This window comes from Pristiophorus japonicus, chromosome 25, assembly GCF_044704955.1.
Source record: "Pristiophorus japonicus isolate sPriJap1 chromosome 25, sPriJap1.hap1, whole genome shotgun sequence".
Classification (NCBI taxonomy): Eukaryota; Metazoa; Chordata; class Chondrichthyes; family Pristiophoridae; genus Pristiophorus; species Pristiophorus japonicus.
Window position 1 is genome coordinate 2,759,300 of NC_092001.1, and position 14,525 is coordinate 2,773,824.

At 44.4% G+C, this 14,525-nt stretch overlaps 12 non-coding genes across 12 annotated transcripts; all 12 read left to right on the top strand.

Annotated features, from left to right (window-relative positions):
* Positions 1-251: 251 nt before the first annotated feature.
* trnai-aau (transfer RNA isoleucine (anticodon AAU)) lies at positions 252-325 on the top strand. Its single transcript has one exon. It is a non-coding gene; the product is annotated as a tRNA-Ile (tRNA).
* Positions 326-867: 542 nt separating this feature from the next.
* trnae-uuc (transfer RNA glutamic acid (anticodon UUC)) lies at positions 868-939 on the top strand. The gene has a single exon. It is a non-coding gene; the product is annotated as a tRNA-Glu (tRNA).
* Positions 940-2,533: 1,594 nt separating this feature from the next.
* On the top strand, positions 2,534-2,607 carry trnai-aau (transfer RNA isoleucine (anticodon AAU)). Its single transcript has one exon. It is a non-coding gene; the product is annotated as a tRNA-Ile (tRNA).
* Positions 2,608-3,149: 542 nt separating this feature from the next.
* Positions 3,150-3,221, top strand: trnae-uuc (transfer RNA glutamic acid (anticodon UUC)). The gene has a single exon. It is a non-coding gene; the product is annotated as a tRNA-Glu (tRNA).
* Positions 3,222-4,814: 1,593 nt separating this feature from the next.
* trnai-aau (transfer RNA isoleucine (anticodon AAU)) lies at positions 4,815-4,888 on the top strand. The gene has a single exon. It is a non-coding gene; the product is annotated as a tRNA-Ile (tRNA).
* Positions 4,889-7,096: 2,208 nt separating this feature from the next.
* trnai-aau (transfer RNA isoleucine (anticodon AAU)) lies at positions 7,097-7,170 on the top strand. Its single transcript has one exon. It is a non-coding gene; the product is annotated as a tRNA-Ile (tRNA).
* Positions 7,171-7,712: 542 nt separating this feature from the next.
* On the top strand, positions 7,713-7,784 carry trnae-uuc (transfer RNA glutamic acid (anticodon UUC)). Its single transcript has one exon. It is a non-coding gene; the product is annotated as a tRNA-Glu (tRNA).
* A 1,595-nt stretch (positions 7,785-9,379) lies between these two features.
* On the top strand, positions 9,380-9,453 carry trnai-aau (transfer RNA isoleucine (anticodon AAU)). Its single transcript has one exon. It is a non-coding gene; the product is annotated as a tRNA-Ile (tRNA).
* Positions 9,454-9,995: 542 nt separating this feature from the next.
* Positions 9,996-10,067, top strand: trnae-uuc (transfer RNA glutamic acid (anticodon UUC)). The gene has a single exon. It is a non-coding gene; the product is annotated as a tRNA-Glu (tRNA).
* Positions 10,068-11,661: 1,594 nt separating this feature from the next.
* On the top strand, positions 11,662-11,735 carry trnai-aau (transfer RNA isoleucine (anticodon AAU)). The gene has a single exon. It is a non-coding gene; the product is annotated as a tRNA-Ile (tRNA).
* Positions 11,736-12,277: 542 nt separating this feature from the next.
* trnae-uuc (transfer RNA glutamic acid (anticodon UUC)) lies at positions 12,278-12,349 on the top strand. The gene has a single exon. It is a non-coding gene; the product is annotated as a tRNA-Glu (tRNA).
* A 1,595-nt stretch (positions 12,350-13,944) lies between these two features.
* Positions 13,945-14,018, top strand: trnai-aau (transfer RNA isoleucine (anticodon AAU)). The gene has a single exon. It is a non-coding gene; the product is annotated as a tRNA-Ile (tRNA).
* The last annotated feature ends 507 nt before the right edge of the window (positions 14,019-14,525 follow it).

Below are 14,525 nucleotides of genomic sequence, written 5' to 3' on the forward strand. Positions count from 1 at the left end.
TGATTTTATATCGGGACAGTGGGCTGTTCAGCGGTTGCGTGATAATAATTTTCAACATGAATTGTTTTTAGATTTAGCGCTCTTTTTCTGTTACGTTCTATTTACACTCTGCGCAGTGTTGTAGATGAACAGTGAACAATGTTTAAGCGATGTGATGTGTTCAATGTTTATGCAGTAAATCTGTCATCCAGTGTGAGTTTGAAACACAATCCCCGCAGACTGAGCTTTCATGCAACGTTAGCACAATTTGTGGCCGGTTAGCTCAGTTGGTTAGAGCGTGGTGCTAATAACGCCAAGGTCGTGTGTTCGATCCCCGTACGGGCCATTCCAGTGTTCTTCATAATTTTTATTCGGTTTTTAGTCACGTTGAAAATCAAATCTTTATAATGAAACAAATCCACACAGAATCCCAAGGGTTGGGAATTATTTGGAATAACAGTCATTGCTTCTTTGCCGACGGGGTGGAGAGGCACATCTTTCTGTTTATTTCTGCTTCTTGGTTTGCTGATAAATGATGAACCGGAGGCCTGTTCCCTTCAATGCTCAAAAGTAGGAACAGACAGACAGAACGGTTCTGTCGCCTGGAGATGGGCAAAAGACAGCAGTTCAGGACAAAAACACTAAATGAAATGTTCACCCGGCACCGAGAGTGAAAAATCCCGAGAAAAGGACAGAATGAAATAGATTTCAGTGGATGCCTACCCGCACGTGATGCTGTGGATGCGCGGACATATCTTTGGTGTTCTCCACAAAAAATGTCATTTGCAACGAACAGTTTTACCTGGCGCGAATGTGGTGATACTTTGGAAGGAGCAAGCAGGAAAGACTGTGTTGGTCTGCTTGTTGGCAAGCAGATGTGTAGCAGCTTCCCTGGTGGTCCAGTGGTTAGGTTTCGGCGCTTTCACTGCTGTGGCCTGGGTTCGATTCCCGGTCAGGGAACATTGTATTTCCGGCCGTTTAAATTGCTAGGCTGTTCCTGAAAAAAATTTACAGCTCACTGCACTCTTGCTGCCCCAACCATCAGCAGCGCATCATTCGTTGTCGTGATAGAGCACACACTTCAGTGCCTTCCGTTTCAAAGTCAGCAGCAAATGAGGAGATCTCGCTCAACAAGTGCTGATTGACACCGTAAATGTTGCCAATCATGGCTTACTTTAGCCTTCCGTGAACATTTTTGCGGCACATCACTCTAGCTTACCATCTGTCAATGCATTGCCAGTGTGGAAATATTCAGCATTTTAAACTTAGCAACGTCTGCAAGACTGGAATCAGTGAATGCCTGGGCCATGGCCACTGATAACTTATCCCGAGCATTCATTTGGCCTGGGCCCCTCCTATATTGAACATTGGCTCACTGTGTGTCTATGTTTAGCGTTCACAGGCAATTTACAAGCTCTGAATTTCCCAGCAGTGAATTCATGGAGTGATTGATCTAACCGACATTCAACATCAGTATTGTTAAGGCTCTCCTTGATTCGCGACACTTATCTCTCTTCAGCATAGCACTGCTATGGACTGAACCTGTTAGAATTTCACCTTGCCTCGGGGTCAGTGCGGCTATGTGGGACTTCGGCCGGTCTCCCTTTCACAGCCCATCAGTGTCGAGAAAAGAACGGGGTATTTTACTGACATTTTATGTTCTCAAACAGTGATAAACTCTACAGTATATTTCACTGTGTCTTCAAGACGGTGAGATCGAGCCTGTTGTGCAAGCTTTGTTTCTTTATGAGCACTTCAGCAGAACATTAATCAACATGTGGAACTAGAATTGCTGATTGACACTGTACGTTTGCCAACATTTAACTGCAGTGTGAAAACAATCACCATTATAATTAGGCTTCCATTACGTTCTTGCACGACATCACCCTAAGTAACCTAGTTGATCACAGCACAGATATCCGTTAATTCATTGCCAGTGCGAAATAATACACATTTTGAACTTAGCAACGTGTACAAGACCACTGCCTGGATCGTGGGCAGTGATAACGGAACATGAGCATTAAGATTTTCGGTATCATTATACTTTACATTGACACAACCTGAGCTCTGAGATGTGTTTGGGACCCATTGCCCCGAAACGAGGACAGAGTGGGTGGGGCAATTCCTTCCGGGGTCAGGTTTTCTTTCAGAAAGGTGTGAGAAAACTTTGCTTCGTTCACTGTCAGACCGAAATAGTTCAGTTGGGAAGGCGTTTGACTGAAGATCCAGATGGTTCATGGCTCAATCCCGTGTTTCAGCAATTTTTGGTTATTTCGCGTTCCCTTCATTCTAAGGATAGTGGCTGATTTTATATCGGGACAGTGGGCTGTTCAGCGGTTGCGTGATAATAATTTTCAACATGAATTGTTTTTAGATTTAGCGCTCTTTTTCTGTTACGTTCTATTTACACTCTGCGCAGTGTTGTAGATGAACAGTGAACAATGTTTAAGCGATGTGATGTGTTCAATGTTTATGCAGTAAATCTGTCATCCAGTGTGAGTTTGAAACACAATCCCCGCAGACTGAGCTTTCATGCAACGTTAGCACAATTTGTGGCCGGTTAGCTCAGTTGGTTAGAGCGTGGTGCTAATAACGCCAAGGTCGTGTGTTCGATCCCCGTACGGGCCATTCCAGTGTTCTTCATAATTTTTATTCGGTTTTTAGTCACGTTGAAAATCAAATCTTTATAATGAAACAAATCCACACAGAATCCCAAGGGTTGGGAATTATTTGGAATAACAGTCATTGCTTCTTTGCCGACGGGGTGGAGAGGCACATCTTTCTGTTTATTTCTGCTTCTTGGTTTGCTGATAAATGATGAACCGGAGGCCTGTTCCCTTCAATGCTCAAAAGTAGGAACAGACAGACAGAACGGTTCTGTCGCCTGGAGATGGGCAAAAGACAGCAGTTCAGGACAAAAACACTAAATGAAATGTTCACCCGGCACCGAGAGTGAAAAATCCCGAGAAAAGGACAGAATGAAATAGATTTCAGTGGATGCCTACCCGCACATGATGCTGTGGATGCGCGGACATATCTTTGGTGTTCTCCACAAAAAATGTCATTTGCAACGAACAGTTTTACCTGGCGCGAATGTGGTGATACTTTGGAAGGAGCAAGCAGGAAAGACTGTGTTGGTCTGCTTGTTGGCAAGCAGATGTGTAGCAGCTTCCCTGGTGGTCCAGTGGTTAGGTTTCGGCGCTTTCACTGCTGTGGCCTGGGTTCGATTCCCGGTCAGGGAACATTGTATTTCCGGCCGTTTAAATTGCTAGGCTGTTCCTGAAAAAAATTTACAGCTCACTGCACTCTTGCTGCCCCAACCATCAGCAGCGCATCATTCGTTGTCGTGATAGAGCACACACTTCAGTGCCTTCCGTTTCAAAGTCAGCAGCAAATGAGGAGATCTCGCTCAACAAGTGCTGATTGACACCGTAAATGTTGCCAATCATGTCTTACTTTAGCCTTCCGTGAACATTTTTGCGGCACATCACTCTAGCTTACCATCTGTCAATGCATTGCCAGTGTGGAAATATTCAGCATTTTAAACTTAGCAACGTCTGCAAGACTGGAATCAGTGAATGCCTGGGCCATGGCCACTGATAACTTATCCCGAGCATTCATTTGGCCTGGGCCCCTCCTATATTGAACATTGGCTCACTGTGTGTCTATGTTTAGCGTTCACAGGCAATTTACAAGCTCTGAATTTCCCAGCAGTGAATTCATGGAGTGATTGATCTAACCGACATTCAACATCAGTATTGTTAAGGCTCTCCTTGATTCGCGACACTTATCTCTCTTCAGCATAGCACTGCTATGGACTGAACCTGTTAGAATTTCACCTTGCCTCGGGGTCAGTGCGGCTATGTGGGACTTCGGCCGGTCTCCCTTTCACAGCCCATCAGTGTCGAGAAAAGAACGGGGTATTTTACTGACATTTTATGTTCTCAAACAGTGATAAACTCTACAGTATATTTCACTGTGTCTTCAAGACGGTGAGATCGAGCCTGTTGTGCAAGCTTTGTTTCTTTATGAGCACTTCAGCAGAACATTAATCAACATGTGGAACTAGAATTGCTGATTGACACTGTACGTTTGCCAACATTTAACTGCAGTGTGAAAACAATCACCATTATAATTAGGCTTCCATTACGTTCTTGCACGACATCACCCTAAGTAACCTAGTTGATCACAGCACAGATATCCGTTAATTCATTGCCAGTGCGAAATAATACACATTTTGAACTTAGCAACGTGTACAAGACCACTGCCTGGATCGTGGGCAGTGATAACGGAACATGAGCATTAAGATTTTCGGTATCATTATACTTTACATTGACACAACCTGAGCTCTGAGATGTGTTTGGGACCCATTGCCCCGAAACGAGGACAGAGTGGGTGGGGCAATTCCTTCCGGGGTCAGGTTTTCTTTCAGAAAGGTGTGAGAAAACTTTGCTTCGTTCACTGTCAGACCGAAATAGTTCAGTTGGGAAGGCGTTTGACTGAAGATCCAGATGGTTCATGGCTCAATCCCGTGTTTCAGCAATTTTTGGTTATTTCGCGTTCCCTTCATTCTAAGGATAGTGGCTGATTTTATATCGGGACAGTGGGCTGTTCAGCGGTTGCGTGATAATAATTTTCAACATGAATTGTTTTTAGATTTAGCGCTCTTTTTCTGTTACGTTCTATTTACACTCTGCGCAGTGTTGTAGATGAACAGTGAACAATGTTTAAGCGATGTGATGTGTTCAATGTTTATGCAGTAAATCTGTCATCCAGTGTGAGTTTGAAACACAATCCCGCAGACTGAGCTTTCACGCAACGTTAGCACAATTTGTGGCCGGTTAGCTCAGTTGGTTAGAGCGTGGTGCTAATAACGCCAAGGTCGCGGGTTCGATCCCCGTACGGGTCATTCCAATGTTCTTCATAATTTTTATTCGGTTTTTAGTCACGTTGAAAATCAAATCTTTATAATGAAACAAATCCACACAGAATCCCAAGGGTTGGGAATTATTTGGAATAACAGTCATTGCTTCTTTGCCGACGGGGTGGAGAGGCACATCTTTCTGTTTATTTCTGCTTCTTGGTTTGCTGATAAAGGATGAACCGGAGGCCTGTTCCCTTCAATGCTCAAAAGTAGGAACACACAGACAGAACGGTTCTGTCGCCTGGAGATGGGCAAAAGACAGCAGTTCAGGACAAAAACACTAAATGAAATGTTCACCCGGCACCGAGAGTGAAAAATACCGAGAAAAGGACAGAATGAAATAGATTTCAGTGGATGCCTACCCGCACGTGATGCTGTGGATGCGCGGACATATCTTTGGTGTTCTCCACAAAAAATGTCATTTGCAACAAACAGTTTTACCTGGCGCGAATGTGGTGATACTTTGGAAGGAGCAAGCAGGAAAGACTGTGTTGGTCTGCTTGTTGGCAAGCAGATGTGTAGCAGCTTCCCTGGTGGTCCAGTGGTTAGGTTTCGGCGCTTTCACCGCTGCGGCCTGGGTTCGATTCCCGGTCAGGGCACATTGTATTTCCGGCCGTTTAAATTGCTAGGCTGTTCCTGAAAAAAATTTACAGCTCACTGCTCTCTTGCTGCCCCAACCATCAGCAGCGCATCATTCGTTGTCGTGATAGAGCACACACTTCAGTGCCTTCCGTTTCAAAGTCAGCAGCAAATGAGGAGATCTCGCTCAACAAGTGCTGATTGACACCGTAAATGTTGCCAATCATGGCTTACTTTAGCCTTCCGTGAACATTTTTGCGGCACATCACTCTAGCTTACCATCTGTCAATGCATTGCCAGTGTGGAAATATTCAGCATTTTAAACTTAGCAACGTCTGCAAGACTGGAATCAGTGAATGCCTGGGCCATGGCCACTGATAACTTATCCCGAGCATTCATTTGGCCTGGGCCCCTCCTATATTGAACATTGGCTCACTGTGTGTCTATGTTTAGCGTTCACAGGCAATTTACAAGCTCTGAATTTCCCAGCAGTGAATTCATGGAGTGATTGATCTAACCGACATTCAACATCAGTATTGTTAAGGCTCTCCTTGATTCGCGACACTTATCTCTCTTCAGCATAGCACTGCTATGGACTGAACCTGTTAGAATTTCACCTTGCCTCGGGGTCAGTGCGGCTATGTGGGACTTCGGCCGGTCTCCCTTTCACAGCCCATCAGTGTCGAGAAAAGAACGGGGTATTTTACTGACATTTTATGTTCTCAAACAGTGATAAACTCTACAGTATATTTCACTGTGTCTTCAAGACGGTGAGATCGAGCCTGTTGTGCAAGCTTTGTTTCTTTATGAGCACTTCAGCAGAACATTAATCAACATGTGGAACTAGAATTGCTGATTGACACTGTACGTTTGCCAACATTTAACTGCAGTGTGAAAACAATCACCATTATAATTAGGCTTCCATTACGTTCTTGCACGACATCACCCTAAGTAACCTAGTTGATCACAGCACAGATATCCGTTAATTCATTGCCAGTGCGAAATAATACACATTTTGAACTTAGCAACGTGTACAAGACCACTGCCTGGATCGTGGGCAGTGATAACGGAACATGAGCATTAAGATTTTCGGTATCATTATACTTTACATTGACACAACCTGAGCTCTGAGATGTGTTTGGGACCCATTGCCCCGAAACGAGGACAGAGTGGGTGGGGCAATTCCTTCCGGGGTCAGGTTTTCTTTCAGAAAGGTGTGAGAAAACTTTGCTTCGTTCACTGTCAGACCGAAATAGTTCAGTTGGGAAGGCGTTTGACTGAAGATCCAGATGGTTCATGGCTCAATCCCGTGTTTCAGCAATTTTTGGTTATTTCGCGTTCCCTTCATTCTAAGGATAGTGGCTGATTTTATATCGGGACAGTGGGCTGTTCAGCGGTTGCGTGATAATAATTTTCAACATGAATTGTTTTTAGATTTAGCGCTCTTTTTCTGTTACGTTCTATTTACACTCTGCGCAGTGTTGTAGATGAACAGTGAACAATGTTTAAGCGATGTGATGTGTTCAATGTTTATGCAGTAAATCTGTCATCCAGTGTGAGTTTGAAACACAATCCCCGCAGACTGAGCTTTCATGCAACGTTAGCACAATTTGTGGCCGGTTAGCTCAGTTGGTTAGAGCGTGGTGCTAATAACGCCAAGGTCGTGTGTTCGATCCCCGTACGGACCATTCCAGTGTTCTTCATAATTTTTATTCGGTTTTTAGTCACGTTGAAAATCAAATCTTTATAATGAAACAAATCCACACAGAATCCCAAGGGTTGGGAATTATTTGGAATAACAGTCATTGCTTCTTTGCCGACGGGGTGGAGAGGCACATCTTTCTGTTTATTTCTGCTTCTTGGTTTGCTGATAAATGATGAACCGGAGGCCTGTTCCCTTCAATGCTCAAAAGTAGGAACAGACAGACAGAACGGTTCTGTCGCCTGGAGATGGGCAAAAGACAGCAGTTCAGGACAAAAACACTAAATGAAATGTTCACCCGGCACCGAGAGTGAAAAATCCCGAGAAAAGGACAGAATGAAATAGATTTCAGTGGATGCCTACCCGCACGTGATGCTGTGGATGCGCGGACATATCTTTGGTGTTCTCCACAAAAAATGTCATTTGCAACGAACAGTTTTACCTGGCGCGAATGTGGTGATACTTTGGAAGGAGCAAGCAGGAAAGACTGTGTTGGTCTGCTTGTTGGCAAGCAGATGTGTAGCAGCTTCCCTGGTGGTCCAGTGGTTAGGTTTCGGCGCTTTCACTGCTGTGGCCTGGGTTCGATTCCCGGTCAGGGAACATTGTATTTCCGGCCGTTTAAATTGCTAGGCTGTTCCTGAAAAAAATTTACAGCTCACTGCACTCTTGCTGCCCCAACCATCAGCAGCGCATCATTCGTTGTCGTGATAGAGCACACACTTCAGTGCCTTCCGTTTCAAAGTCAGCAGCAAATGAGGAGATCTCGCTCAACAAGTGCTGATTGACACCGTAAATGTTGCCAATCATGGCTTACTTTAGCCTTCCGTGAACATTTTTGCGGCACATCACTCTAGCTTACCATCTGTCAATGCATTGCCAGTGTGGAAATATTCAGCATTTTAAACTTAGCAACGTCTGCAAGACTGGAATCAGTGAATGCCTGGGCCATGGCCACTGATAACTTATCCCGAGCATTCATTTGGCCTGGGCCCCTCCTATATTGAACATTGGCTCACTGTGTGTCTATGTTTAGCGTTCACAGGCAATTTACAAGCTCTGAATTTCCCAGCAGTGAATTCATGGAGTGATTGATCTAACCGACATTCAACATCAGTATTGTTAAGGCTCTCCTTGATTCGCGACACTTATCTCTCTTCAGCATAGCACTGCTATGGACTGAACCTGTTAGAATTTCACCTTGCCTCGGGGTCAGTGCGGCTATGTGGGACTTCGGCCGGTCTCCCTTTCACAGCCCATCAGTGTCGAGAAAAGAACGGGGTATTTTACTGACATTTTATGTTCTCAAACAGTTATAAACTCTACAGTATATTTCACTGTGTCTTCAAGACGGTGAGATCGAGCCTGTTGTGCAAGCTTTGTTTCTTTATGAGCACTTCAGCAGAACATTAAATCAACATGTGGAACTAGAATTGCTGATTGACACTGTACGTTTGCCAACATTTAACTGCAGTGTGAAAACAATCACCATTATAATTAGGCTTCCATTACGTTCTTGCACGACATCACCCTAAGTAACCTAGTTGATCACAGCACAGATATCCGTTAATTCATTGCCAGTGCGAAATAATACACATTTTGAACTTAGCAACGTGTACAAGACCACTGCCTGGATCGTGGGCAGTGATAACGGAACATGAGCATTAAGATTTTCGGTATCATTATACTTTACATTGACACAACCTGAGCTCTGAGATGTGTTTGGGACCCATTGCCCCGAAACGAGGACAGAGTGGGTGGGGCAATTCCTTCCGGGGTCAGGTTTTCTTTCAGAAAGGTGTGAGAAAACTTTGCTTCGTTCACTGTCAGACCGAAATAGTTCAGTTGGGAAGGCGTTTGACTGAAGATCCAGATGGTTCATGGCTCAATCCCGTGTTTCAGCAATTTTTGGTTATTTCGCGTTCCCTTCATTCTAAGGATAGTGGCTGATTTGATATCGGGACAGTGGGCTGTTCAGCGGTTGCGTGATAATAATTTTCAACATGAATTGTTTTTAGATTTAGCGCTCTTTTTCTGTTACGTTCTATTTACACTCTGCACAGTGTTGTAGATGAACGGTGAACAATGTTTAAGCGATGTGATGTGTTCAATGTTTATGCAGTAAATCTGTCATCCAGTGTGAGTTTGAAACACAATCCCCGCAGACTGAGCTTTCACGCAACGTTAGCACAATTTGTGGCCGGTTAGCTCAGTTGGTTAGAGCGTGGTGCTAATAACGCCAAGGTCGCGGGTTCGATCCCCGTACGGGTCATTCCAATGTTCTTCATAATTTTTATTCGGTTTTTAGTCACGTTGAAAATCAAATCTTTATAATGAAACAAATCCACACAGAATCCCAAGGGTTGGGAATTATTTGGAATAACAGTCATTGCTTCTTTGCCGACGGGGTGGAGAGGCACATCTTTCTGTTTATTTCTGCTTCTTGGTTTGCTGATAAAGGATGAACCGGAGGCCTGTTCCCTTCAATGCTCAAAAGTAGGAACACACAGACAGAACGGTTCTGTCGCCTGGAGATGGGCAAAAGACAGCAGTTCAGGACAAAAACACTAAATGAAATGTTCACCCGGCACCGAGAGTGAAAAATACCGAGAAAAGGACAGAATGAAATAGATTTCAGTGGATGCCTACCCGCACGTGATGCTGTGGATGCGCGGACATATCTTTGGTGTTCTCCACAAAAAATGTCATTTGCAACGAACAGTTTTACCTGGCGCGAATGTGGTGATACTTTGGAAGGAGCAAGCAGGAAAGACTGTGTTGGTCTGCTTGTTGGCAAGCAGAGGTGTAGCAGCTTCCCTGGTGGTCCAGTGGTTAGGTTTCGGCGCTTTCACTGCTGTGGCCTGGGTTCGATTCCCGGTCAGGGAACATTGTATTTCCGGCCGTTTAAATTGCTAGGCTGTTCCTGAAAAAAATTTACAGCTCACTGCACTCTTGCTGCCCCAACCATCAGCAGCGCATCATTCGTTGTCGTGATAGAGCACACACTTCAGTGCCTTCCGTTTCAAAGTCAGCAGCAAATGAGGAGATCTCGCTCAACAAGTGCTGATTGACACCGTAAATGTTGCCAATCATGTCTTACTTTAGCCTTCCGTGAACATTTTTGCGGCACATCACTCTAGCTTACCATCTGTCAATGCATTGCCAGTGTGGAAATATTCAGCATTTTAAACTTAGCAACGTCTGCAAGACTGGAATCAGTGAATGCCTGGGCCATGGCCACTGATAACTTATCCCGAGCATTCATTTGGCCTGGGCCCCTCCTATATTGAACATTGGCTCACTGTGTGTCTATGTTTAGCGTTCACAGGCAATTTACAAGCTCTGAATTTCCCAGCAGTGAATTCATGGAGTGATTGATCTAACCGACATTCAACATCAGTATTGTTAAGGCTCTCCTTGATTCGCGACACTTATCTCTCTTCAGCATAGCACTGCTATGGACTGAACCTGTTAGAATTTCACCTTGCCTCGGGGTCAGTGCGGCTATGTGGGACTTCGGCCGGTCTCCCTTTCACAGCCCATCAGTGTCGAGAAAAGAACGGGGTATTTTACTGACATTTTATGTTCTCAAACAGTGATAAACTCTACAGTATATTTCACTGTGTCTTCAAGACGGTGAGATCGAGCCTGTTGTGCAAGCTTTGTTTCTTTATGAGCACTTCAGCAGAACATTAATCAACATGTGGAACTAGAATTGCTGATTGACACTGTACGTTTGCCAACATTTAACTGCAGTGTGAAAACAATCACCATTATAATTAGGCTTCCATTACGTTCTTGCACGACATCACCCTAAGTAACCTAGTTGATCACAGCACAGATATCCGTTAATTCATTGCCAGTGCGAAATAATACACATTTTGAACTTAGCAACGTGTACAAGACCACTGCCTGGATCGTGGGCAGTGATAACGGAACATGAGCATTAAGATTTTCGGTATCATTATACTTTACATTGACACAACCTGAGCTCTGAGATGTGTTTGGGACCCATTGCCCCGAAACGAGGACAGAGTGGGTGGGGCAATTCCTTCCGGGGTCAGGTTTTCTTTCAGAAAGGTGTGAGAAAACTTTGCTTCGTTCACTGTCAGACCGAAATAGTTCAGTTGGGAAGGCGTTTGACTGAAGATCCAGATGGTTCATGGCTCAATCCCGTGTTTCAGCAATTTTTGGTTATTTCGCGTTCCCTTCATTCTAAGGATAGTGGCTGATTTTATATCGGGACAGTGGGCTGTTCAGCGGTTGCGTGATAATAATTTTCAACATGAATTGTTTTTAGATTTAGCGCTCTTTTTCTGTTACGTTCTATTTACACTCTGCGCAGTGTTGTAGATGAACAGTGAACAATGTTTAAGCGATGTGATGTGTTCAATGTTTATGCAGTAAATCTGTCATCCAGTGTGAGTTTGAAACACAATCCCCGCAGACTGAGCTTTCACGCAACGTTAGCACAATTTGTGGCCGGTTAGCTCAGTTGGTTAGAGCGTGGTGCTAATAACGCCAAGGTCGCGGGTTCGATCCCCGTACGGGTCATTCCAATGTTCTTCATAATTTTTATTCGGTTTTTAGTCACGTTGAAAATCAAATCTTTATAATGAAACAAATCCACACAGAATCCCAAGGGTTGGGAATTATTTGGAATAACAGTCATTGCTTCTTTGCCGACGGGGTGGAGAGGCACATCTTTCTGTTTATTTCTGCTTCTTGGTTTGCTGATAAAGGATGAACCGGAGGCCTGTTCCCTTCAATGCTCAAAAGTAGGAACACACAGACAGAACGGTTCTGTCGCCTGGAGATGGGCAAAAGACAGCAGTTCAGGACAAAAACACTAAATGAAATGTTCACCCGGCACCGAGAGTGAAAAATACCGAGAAAAGGACAGAATGAAATAGATTTCAGTGGATGCCTACCCGCACGTGATGCTGTGGATGCGCGGACATATCTTTGGTGTTCTCCACAAAAAATGTCATTTGCAACGAACAGTTTTACCTGGCGCGAATGTGGTGATACTTTGGAAGGAGCAAGCAGGAAAGACTGTGTTGGTCTGCTTGTTGGCAAGCAGAGGTGTAGCAGCTTCCCTGGTGGTCCAGTGGTTAGGTTTCGGCGCTTTCACTGCTGTGGCCTGGGTTCGATTCCCGGTCAGGGAACATTGTATTTCCGGCCGTTTAAATTGCTAGGCTGTTCCTGAAAAAAATTTACAGCTCACTGCACTCTTGCTGCCCCAACCATCAGCAGCGCATCATTCGTTGTCGTGATAGAGCACACACTTCAGTGCCTTCCGTTTCAAAGTCAGCAGCAAATGAGGAGATCTCGCTCAACAAGTGCTGATTGACACCGTAAATGTTGCCAATCATGTCTTACTTTAGCCTTCCGTGAACATTTTTGCGGCACATCACTCTAGCTTACCATCTGTCAATGCATTGCCAGTGTGGAAATATTCAGCATTTTAAACTTAGCAACGTCTGCAAGACTGGAATCAGTGAATGCCTGGGCCATGGCCACTGATAACTTATCCCGAGCATTCATTTGGCCTGGGCCCCTCCTATATTGAACATTGGCTCACTGTGTGTCTATGTTTAGCGTTCACAGGCAATTTACAAGCTCTGAATTTCCCAGCAGTGAATTCATGGAGTGATTGATCTAACCGACATTCAACATCAGTATTGTTAAGGCTCTCCTTGATTCGCGACACTTATCTCTCTTCAGCATAGCACTGCTATGGACTGAACCTGTTAGAATTTCACCTTGCCTCGGGGTCAGTGCGGCTATGTGGGACTTCGGCCGGTCTCCCTTTCACAGCCCATCAGTGTCGAGAAAAGAACGGGGTATTTTACTGACATTTTATGTTCTCAAACAGTGATAAACTCTACAGTATATTTCACTGTGTCTTCAAGACGGTGAGATCGAGCCTGTTGTGCAAGCTTTGTTTCTTTATGAGCACTTCAGCAGAACATTAAATCAACATGTGGAACTAGAATTGCTGATTGACACTGTACGTTTGCCAACATTTAACTGCAGTGTGAAAACAATCACCATTATAATTAGGCTTCCATTACGTTCTTGCACGACATCACCCTAAGTAACCTAGTTGATCACAGCACAGATATCCGTTAATTCATTGCCAGTGCGAAATAATACACATTTTGAACTTAGCAACGTGTACAAGACCACTGCCTGGATCGTGGGCAGTGATAACGGAACATGAGCATTAAGATTTTCGGTATCATTATACTTTACATTGACACAACCTGAGCTCTGAGATGTGTTTGGGACCCATTGCCCCGAAACGAGGACAGAGTGGGTGGGGCAATTCCTTCCGGGGTCAGGTTTTCTTTCAGAAAGGTGTGAGAAAACTTTGCTTCGTTCACTGTCAGACCGAAATAGTTCAGTTGGGAAGGCGTTTGACTGAAGATCCAGATGGTTCATGGCTCAATCCCGTGTTTCAGCAATTTTTGGTTATTTCGCGTTCCCTTCATTCTAAGGATAGTGGCTGATTTGATATCGGGACAGTGGGCTGTTCAGCGGTTGCGTGATAATAATTTTCAACATGAATTGTTTTTAGATTTAGCGCTCTTTTTCTGTTACGTTCTATTTACACTCTGCACAGTGTTGTAGATGAACGGTGAACAATGTTTAAGCGATGTGATGTGTTCAATGTTTATGCAGTAAATCTGTCATCCAGTGTGAGTTTGAAACACAATCCCCGCAGACTGAGCTTTCACGCAACGTTAGCACAATTTGTGGCCGGTTAGCTCAGTTGGTTAGAGCGTGGTGCTAATAACGCCAAGGTCGCGGGTTCGATCCCCGTACGGGTCATTCCAATGTTCTTCATAATTTTTATTCGGTTTTTAGTCACGTTGAAAATCAAATCTTTATAATGAAACAAATCCACACAGAATCCCAAGGGTTGGGAATTATTTGGAATAACAGTCATTGCTTCTTTGCCGACGGGGTGGAGAGGCACATATTTCTGTTTATTTCTGCTTCTTGGTTTGCTGATAAAGGATGAACCGGAGGCCTGTTCCCTTCAATGCTCAAAAGTAGGAACACACAGACAGAACGGTTCTGTCGCCTGGAGATGGGCAAAAGACAGCAGTTCAGGACAAAAACACTAAATGAAATGTTCACCCGGCACCGAGAGTGAAAAATACCGAGAAAAGGACAGAATGAAATAGATTTCAGTGGATGCCTACCCGCACGTGATGCTGTGGATGCGCGGACATATCTTTGGTGTTCTCCACAAAAAATGTCATTTGCAACGAACAGTTTTACCTGGCGCGAATGTGGTGATACTTTGGAAGGAGCAAGCAGGAAAGACTGTGT